The sequence below is a fragment of the Pristis pectinata genome, chromosome 12 (genome assembly GCF_009764475.1).
Source record: "Pristis pectinata isolate sPriPec2 chromosome 12, sPriPec2.1.pri, whole genome shotgun sequence".
NCBI lineage: Eukaryota > Metazoa > Chordata > Chondrichthyes > Rhinopristiformes > Pristidae > Pristis > Pristis pectinata.
Window position 1 is genome coordinate 48,053,415 of NC_067416.1, and position 8,432 is coordinate 48,061,846.

The 8,432-nt window shown below is 40.6% G+C and overlaps 1 pseudogene; it reads left to right on the forward strand.

Annotated features, from left to right (window-relative positions):
• Positions 1 to 6,919, forward strand: part of LOC127576969 (immunoglobulin heavy constant gamma 1-like) — a 28,238-nt pseudogene extending 21,319 nt beyond the window's left edge.
• Positions 6,920 to 8,432: the final 1,513 nt, after the last annotated feature.

The following is an 8,432-nucleotide window of genomic DNA, read 5'->3' on the forward strand; positions in this document are numbered from 1 at the left end:
TCTTTTACTCCTTATCTATTTTAAAAAAAAACCTAGTATTTTTCGAATGTTATCTCCCAACTTTCTTTCATAATTCATCTTTTCTTTCCTAATGACCTTCTTAGCTTCTTTTTGCACGTTTTTAAAAGTTTCCCAGTCTTCTGTTTTCCCACTAATTTTTGCTTCCTTGTAGTGCCTTTTTTCCCTTCAAAACCTTTTTTTCTTGTAACATGCATTTTACTTATTTCTTGTAGAAATTCCATCCATTTCTGCTCTGCCGTCCCTCCAATCAATATTGACCAGCACCTCTCTCATGCCACTCTAATTTCCTTTGTTCCACTGATATATAGAATCACCAGTTATCAGCTTCTCCTTCTCACATTTGAAACTGATTTCAATCACTCTTTGCTATTGGTTCCTTTACCACTGGTGGATAGGGTAGTTAAGAAAGCTTTTGTGATGTTAGCTTTCGTAAGTCTTGGGATCGAGTTTAACAGCTGCGAGGTAATGATGGAGCTCTATAAAACTCTGGTTAGACCACACTTGGAATACAGTGTCCAGTTCTGGACGCCTCATTATAGGAAGGATGTGGAAGCGTTCGAAAGGGTGCAGAGGAGATTTACCAAGATTCTGCCTGGTTTGGAGTGTATGGATTGTGAGGAGAGACTAAGAGAGCTAGGGCTTTACTCATTGGAGAGAAGGAGGATGAGGGGGACATGATAGAGAAATACAAAATATTAAGAGGAATAGACAGATTGGACAGCCAGCGCCTCTTTTCCGGGGCATCAATGCTCAATACAAGAGGGCATGGCTTTCAAACAATGGGTGGCAAGTTCAAGGGAGATATCAGAGGGTGGTGTTTCACCAAGAGAGTGGTTGCTGAATGCAATGCGCTGTCTGGGGTGGTGGTGGAGGCAGATATGTTGGTGAAGTTCAGGAGATTGTTAGATAAGCATATAAAGGAATTTAAATTGTGGGATATGTGGGAGGAAGGGGTCAGATAGTCTTTGGCATCGTTTAAAGGTCTGCACAACATGGTGGACCGAAGGGCTTGTGTTGTGCTGTATTGTTCGATGGTTCTATGGTTCTATGGACTTTTTCATCCTAATTTTGGCGAGTTTTCTTTTGCATTTCGCTTGGTGATAGCCGGGGTTTCGATGATATCCAACCCTTACGTAGCAAGAACACCTCCGTGAACAGGGGGATGGTCAGGCCACGAAGTTGTTAGTTCTGACTAGACTGTGACTGTGTTGTGGGAAAACTGAAAGGTAGTACTTTGAATATCGATACGAAGTCATATTTATAAACTGTAGTCCTTTGGAGCATTTGGTCCCATTCCACAAGGAAGACAGTGTACTCGAGCAACAATTGTTCCAGTAATGAAAACTTACTCTGGGGAACAAGAAGCGCCTATAGCTCCACACAAAAAAAACAGGAGGAAAACAACAGGTCAGGCAGTATCAATCGAGGGAAACAGTTCTTAAGGGCTTTGGCCCAGTCCAGATGAAGGATCTCCGTCCGAAAATTTGCCTGCCCATTTCTCTCCTTCAACCTTGCATCACCCGCTGAGTTACTTCAGCTTTTTGTGTGTTGCTGCAGATTCCAGAATCTACAGTCCCTTGTGTCTTCGAGCCCAGAGCTAATTGGTCCAATGCAATTACAGCACAGAAGCCTACGCCGCACTGTGAATAATTGGCGAGGCAATTCCTGTCCCCCGAAAGTAAGGCGATTCGAATCCATTTAATTAACGACCAGCCAGTGCATTCCAAATCATTGCCAAACCGCAATTACCCACCAGCAACGTGCTCATTAATGCCAAATTTGGGATTCGCCAGGACCATGAAAAGGCCAAACTTATCAGAACATTGGGTCAAACGTGGACCACATATGTGGTAAACCTGAAATCGATTGACTATGGGAAAAAAAGTGCGATGGCTGGAACCACAACGTTAACAGCCTTCTGTGCTAGTTTTAGCCTTACAACATTTCAGTGTATGTTTTTGCACCGCTCAGAAACCATTGACTGTGTATACAGATCATAACCCATTGGTATTTCTGAGCCGAGTCAAAAACAAGAACAAAAGGCTGTTAAACTGGAGTTTAATTTTGCAAGAGTTTGATCTCGTGATAACTCACATTAAAGGCAAAGACAACGTGATTGCTGACTGTCTTTCTCGATGTTAAATGGGAAACATATATCTTTACTAATCTTATATTCTGTAATTGTAAAGCATGATAATTATTAACATTACTAACAATATGTGCGGTTAAAATTTTTCTTGGGAAAATTCTTCTTAGGTGAGAGGTGTTAAGGACTCAGTGAATGTCCTTTTAAGATAAGAGATAGTTGTGTGTGTGTGAGTGTGTGTGGGGCGTGCTCACTTCAACAGAAGGTAGCAGACGTAATGACGTTGTTGAAGAAATCAGTCTGTCGAAGAGAGAGAGAGAGAGAGAGAGAGAGAGAGAGAGAGAGAGAGAGAGAGAGAGAGAGAGAGAGAGAGAGAGAGAGAGAGAGAGAAGAGAGAGAGACACCAGCCGGCCAGTTTCTCTATCGATGGATGAGAAACAATAACTGTGTCTGCCACTGAAATCCACGGATGGAATTTGGAAGTAATCCGGTGGAGTTCACTTTGTTGCTGACCTGTAGAAGGAAACAGGTATTTGTGTGGACCACAACAATTCGGATGCTTTTCGGGGTGAGGAAGTCACTACCGAGTAAACACTGAAGTGTCGTTTGGGTTCCATCGTGGCACATTTGGATTTCGTAATTACTCTCTCTTTGTTCTCTACAACTACGTCTTATCTTCAGACAACAATGGTTGTTGAAGAAGCCTTCGCTCATGTTTCACCTTATGGTTTGCTGAACTGAACTTTAATAACCATTCCTGGACTTGGAGTTTGGGACTTTGCCGCACACACACGAAGAGTTTAGTTTTGGGGGTTAATAACAAGGTTTAACATTTATACTTCTACCATACTAACATTTTTACTTTTTTTTTCTTATTATCATAAGTAGTGATTAATGAAATAGTTCTCGACACTGAATCATGACTCAGTGTGTTTCTTTTTTTGCTGGTTCGTAACAAAATAATGAGGATCAATTACCCAAGCACCATTACATCATCGTAAGTGATTCTCGGAGCTGCGCATAACTACCTTCAGCTACTTCATTCATGCACTTCTTTCCATAGTAAGGTCAGATATTCAATTCTGAATTCATATTGTTCAAATCCATTCACAACACTTCAACAAATGAGGCTGTCCATGCCTGCTTGCTATTCCAACATTGGCTGCGAGTGCCAAGTAATATTTATACCACGTACGTCTCAGGCAATAACTATCTGCTGAAATACAGTTATAACAACCTACTCAACATTCAACGTTTCACGCTGAACACAAACACTTCTCAGTTTTGACCATTTACCGTATTCCCTGTCTTTCTACTCATTTCTAGTAAAGTCAATGGCCTCCCTTTGCCCCCTTATGTTCTTTCTGTTAAGTAATTGTCCATTTATTTTCTTGTCCACATCCCACTAAAGTCGCTCTGAGTCCTCATCACAGCCCACAATGCCACCTGCTTTGTATTCTTAGCAAACATGGACATATTGCACATAGTCCGCACAGTCAAGTCATTGAAATAGACTGAGAGCAACTGAGGCCCCAGTACCGATCGCCGCGATCCCCTATTAGCTCCAGCCATCCCGGCCATAAGCCCTGATTTCCTCCACCAATGGCGAAGATCCGCTGTACCGTGTAACATATACAAAATGCACTGTTGTGATTTACCAACACTACTCTGACAGTATCCCCCAAACCCCAGCCACCAAGATGGACAAGGGCTTTGGATACACAAGAATGCTTTTACTCATATGTTCTCCTCCAGGCGCATCACATTCTCACTTGGAAATTAATCGTCTTTCCTTCATCTTCACTCGGTCTACATGTTGCCCAAGAGCAGTGCTGGTTTTGACTCAGCATAAACACTGCAACAGTTCAGGAATTCAGCTCACTTTGTCAAAGGAAATTCTGGATGGTAAATAAATGTTTGTCATACCAGCTGCATCCATGCTCCGTAACAAAATGATTCTTTTAAAAAAATCATCAAATACCGGTTTATTTTGAATGTAAATTATTCATCTTTTACCGGCCAGTTTTTTCAGCTTTGATTTTCGCTGAGTTTACTATGGATGTTTGCAAGTTAAACAGGGTCATGGACGTCAAGGTTAACAAGGAGAGCCCAGATCCCTTTTCTGGTAGAAGTCGTCATCTCTGTGACTCCGTTGACGCAAGGATTGAATAGAACGCAACACGATCTCTGCAAAGTAGGTTATTGATCATTGCATTTTCTGGTGGCCAAGCAAGAACGTTCTCTTCTGGACACATACTCAGGGGACGTTCGTGGTGGCTGTCCTGGAGTAACTTCAGCCCGCATATATAAAGCATCTTTAGGGGCTCACACTGCTAAAGGAGTTGCAAGAAAATAAATGTATGTTAAGGTAATTTTGCGAGCTGCTTCTTTATAAGGAGACTGACGCGCATATTTTAATAGTAGGATGATTCCACATAATACAATTCACAGGATACGTTTTCTGCTGTTATTTATTTCACTCCCTCCTTTGCGTTTAAATCATTTGGAGGATTCACATTTATTTCTCACTTGCTAATACATTTGCTGCCCCTCGCCATCCAAGCGACCTTCCAACACCTCGACCATCATCACCAAGGAGCAGCAGTTTTTGGAAATCAAAATATATCCAAATCTAATACAACAGATCTTATGATGTGTGCTATGGCATTTAAGGATTGATGTCAATTAATGCAGCTAAATCAGGGATCTCATTACCTGTTCAAACCCGAACGAAAAAGCAAGTTATACTCATTGCCCCATAAACACTTTGCTCCACATTGTCCTCTGTCGGATTGGCATCATGGAATGACTTGGGCAAATTTAAGTGTAAAAAATTAAATCCTATTGTACTTTATGGAATGCTTTGGATATTAAAGTTATTTTTATAGGTAAATAAATTGCAGAAGGTTTCGATAATTTTAGAGTATACATTCAGTAAGAACTCACCAGAAATATGTTCACTCCCTTACATTTTATAGAAATATAAGGTATAGAAACCGTTTCAATTTGAAATTAAAGGCACGTTTTCATATTTCTGGTGCAATCACTTCCACGAAACATTTCGGGAAATATTGGACAGAAGAATGTCAGTTCTGTAAATTGATGGTGCACTGAATGTCAACCAAACAATGGCGCTCATTTTTAGAAGTTATTTTATGCTTTTGATTTATTTTTCAAAGCGCATTATACTCCATTCATAACGGAGAAAATGGTTGACACTGAGTGTGACTTTCTGCTTATTTGTACCAGCCGGCCAATCTGGTTTTAGAATCAAACTATGGATTAGAAGAGGGAAACGATTTGGCCATTTTATGTGAAGCACCTTAGAGGCAGCCACGTTCAGGCTACGGATAACATTTGCCTTGGATCTTTAGTCAATCGAATGGCTGAACGTTTGCATCCGAGGAACGGGGGAAATTAGTGACAGTTACAGTTATGTCAACATAATTCCTGCATTGTGGTATTAATGAGTGGAAATATTATTGAGTAAATTATCCAACGAAAACAGAGGATCCGAGCTGGTAAGGCGGGTGTGCATTACTGGCTAAGAAGAAATAATCGGAGAAAATACAGTAAGCGGGACTATTAGGTTATCTTAACCTGGTTGCAATTGTTATTATCCGCAGCTTGAACATGGCAATTTGAAAATAATAATTTCTCTCTTTTGTCTCCAGAGGATTGCAGTGAGACTGACCTTACTGCCACCATACATAAACCATCCTTTGAAGAGATCTGGATGCTTCGGAGAGCAACCATCGTTTGTGAAGTGATTTGTGCCGATTTACAAAACGTCAAGGACTCCTGGCGTGTTGCGGGGCATCTAAGAATGGAAGGAGTAGATACCCATGGTCCTGAGTGCAGGAAAAGTAAATCCGCCATCGTCAGCAAGCTGAAGGTCAGCGTGGAGGATTGGAACAGTGGGGTTGAATACCTATGTCTCGTAGAAGACAGTGAACTGCCAACACCAGTGAAAGTCTCCACCAAAAATTCCAAGGGTAAGCGCAATTAACAGTCGATCAGAGACCACCACATTGTCCATAAAATTAACTTTGGGACATTGCCAGTCATCATCTAGTCAATAGAATGAAAAATTGAATCGTCCTTCAGCTGTTGGTCTGCGTTCAACATATAATGCTAGACATCAACCCAAATAGAAAAGAATATTGAAAACACATCTGGTTGCGTTGGATAATAATAAACACTTTCTCAGAAATGCAACTGCAAAATTCTAAACGATAATTTTATTGACAAGAGGTTATATACAACTCTATTTATTTGGCAAGCGTGCAAGCGCTGGATCAGAATGCTGATCTCATTTGTTGAGTTCATTGATATTCACGTTGAGTTAATTGACCTCAGCTGAGTCCCGTGAAGAGACAGAATAAAGTTCAGGTCACAGACGGAACAAGTTTAACAGATTTTGCTCTCTGTCCAGTTGCTGAAATGCAACGTCCGAAAAGTACTTACTGCACCCATCATCGGATGAGATTCAAGCGAAGAAATCAGGGACCCTACTTTGCCTAGCCACCGGTTTTTACCTGGAAGATATATACATCGGCTGGATGGACAATGACATACTTTTGGATTCGTGATACTCCATCCAACCTGACACCTATAAGGAAAGCGGCTCCAGCTCAGTTGCCAGCAAACTAAACGTGACGGCAGAGGACTGGGAAAAGGGGACCACCTTTAGCTGTTTGGTTTGAGATCCGTCCCTCACGACGAATTTGGTCAGAAGTAAAGTAAATCTCGCGGTCAACCTACGTTCATTTGTCACTCTTTCTAACCGACAGTTTTAAATACTGCGTCTAATTCTCCGTGATTTACTGGCTAATAATTTGGAAGTGTTGTCTTCTTAAGTTAAATTCACAGTTGTTTGTGCTTCCGAATCGGTCACTTTAATTTTTATTACAAACCGTCGTCACCCTGCAGATTATGCTTCAACTGCTGAGATATTTCACGAACCTCATCATCCGAGAAAATTGTGACCAGCAACCGAAAACATTAAACGGGTTTTGATCTTGTAGTAATTTTGAAAATACTTCAGAGATATTAGCAAGTTATTGAATCGCCAGAAGATGGCGTTTTATCCTGTATGTAGCCTTCCATTGCAATAAATGCAGAATGAAAACCTCCTGGCTTCCCGATATCTACTTTTATCTTTGTAATTAAGAGGAAATCGATTTTTCAGCTTTATGCATTAATTTCCCTGATATGTGGTACACTTCCATTCTCTCGCTTTTCACAAACGTTGAATGAGGCGGAGAGTCCTGTGATTGGGCAATCTCCAAGGAATTTATCAGGTTACACAGATCCTTGCTGTTCATGGTAGATCAGATTTGAGAACTCATTAGATTAGTGTGGAGTTTATTGGTGGCGCTCTATGGAATAAGTTGCAATTTGGCTTTTGTCCAATCACTTTTTAACCTTCTATTTACCGTCTTTAATAATTATTTTTGCAATACTGGCACAAGCTAAATTTTGATTTTTAACTGTTGAAATGAACACTTGATATTAAAGCGTCAGCTTATGGTAAAGGTAATGGAGATCAACCTACTTTGGAAGTTATTTCTAATATGGATAGACAGTTCGACCGAAGCTTTGCCGAATTGAAGTCCATTTGAACGGACTTTAAAGACAGGAAAACGCCAAACAGGGCAACTAATTGCTGAACTCGACCAAGCTGGTAAAGAGAGAGATGCCAAACTGCACTCACTTGAAACAGCCTTAATTACGATCAATAAAAACCTGGAAAAGCAACAACAGATGATCATCGACCTGGAAGGACGCAGCAGGAGGAAATATTTAAGAATTATGTTTTTTTTTCCAGAGAACACCAAGACTGGTAACCCTACAGAATTCTTTTCTAAACTTCTGGTCGATGTGTTTGGTGCCGAAATGTTCCCGCTTCAACCCATTCTCGATAGATCTCACAATGCAATAAGATCCAAACCTGCTCCATTCCAAATCCTCGGCCAGTAATATTGAGATTTCATTATGTCAACATCAAGGGACTCTTGATTCGTACCGCTCGTGGAGTGGAATGATTAAATTTAAACAACGGAAGTTTCGAATAGTTGAAGATTACACCCCAGAAGTTATGAAAGTAAGGCTGACCTGAGAACCAATTACTGCTCATCTCTATCAAAGCAATTATCAGCCTGCATTATTATTCCCAGCAAGGTTGAGAATTACACTACCTGATAAATCTCGCAAAAGGTTTACATCTGTCCAAGAGGCCGAATAATTTCTTATGAACTAGCTTTTAATTTTATAAGCTCAGAGATGAGAAGAGACACAATGCTTTTCCTTTGATTTACTGCCT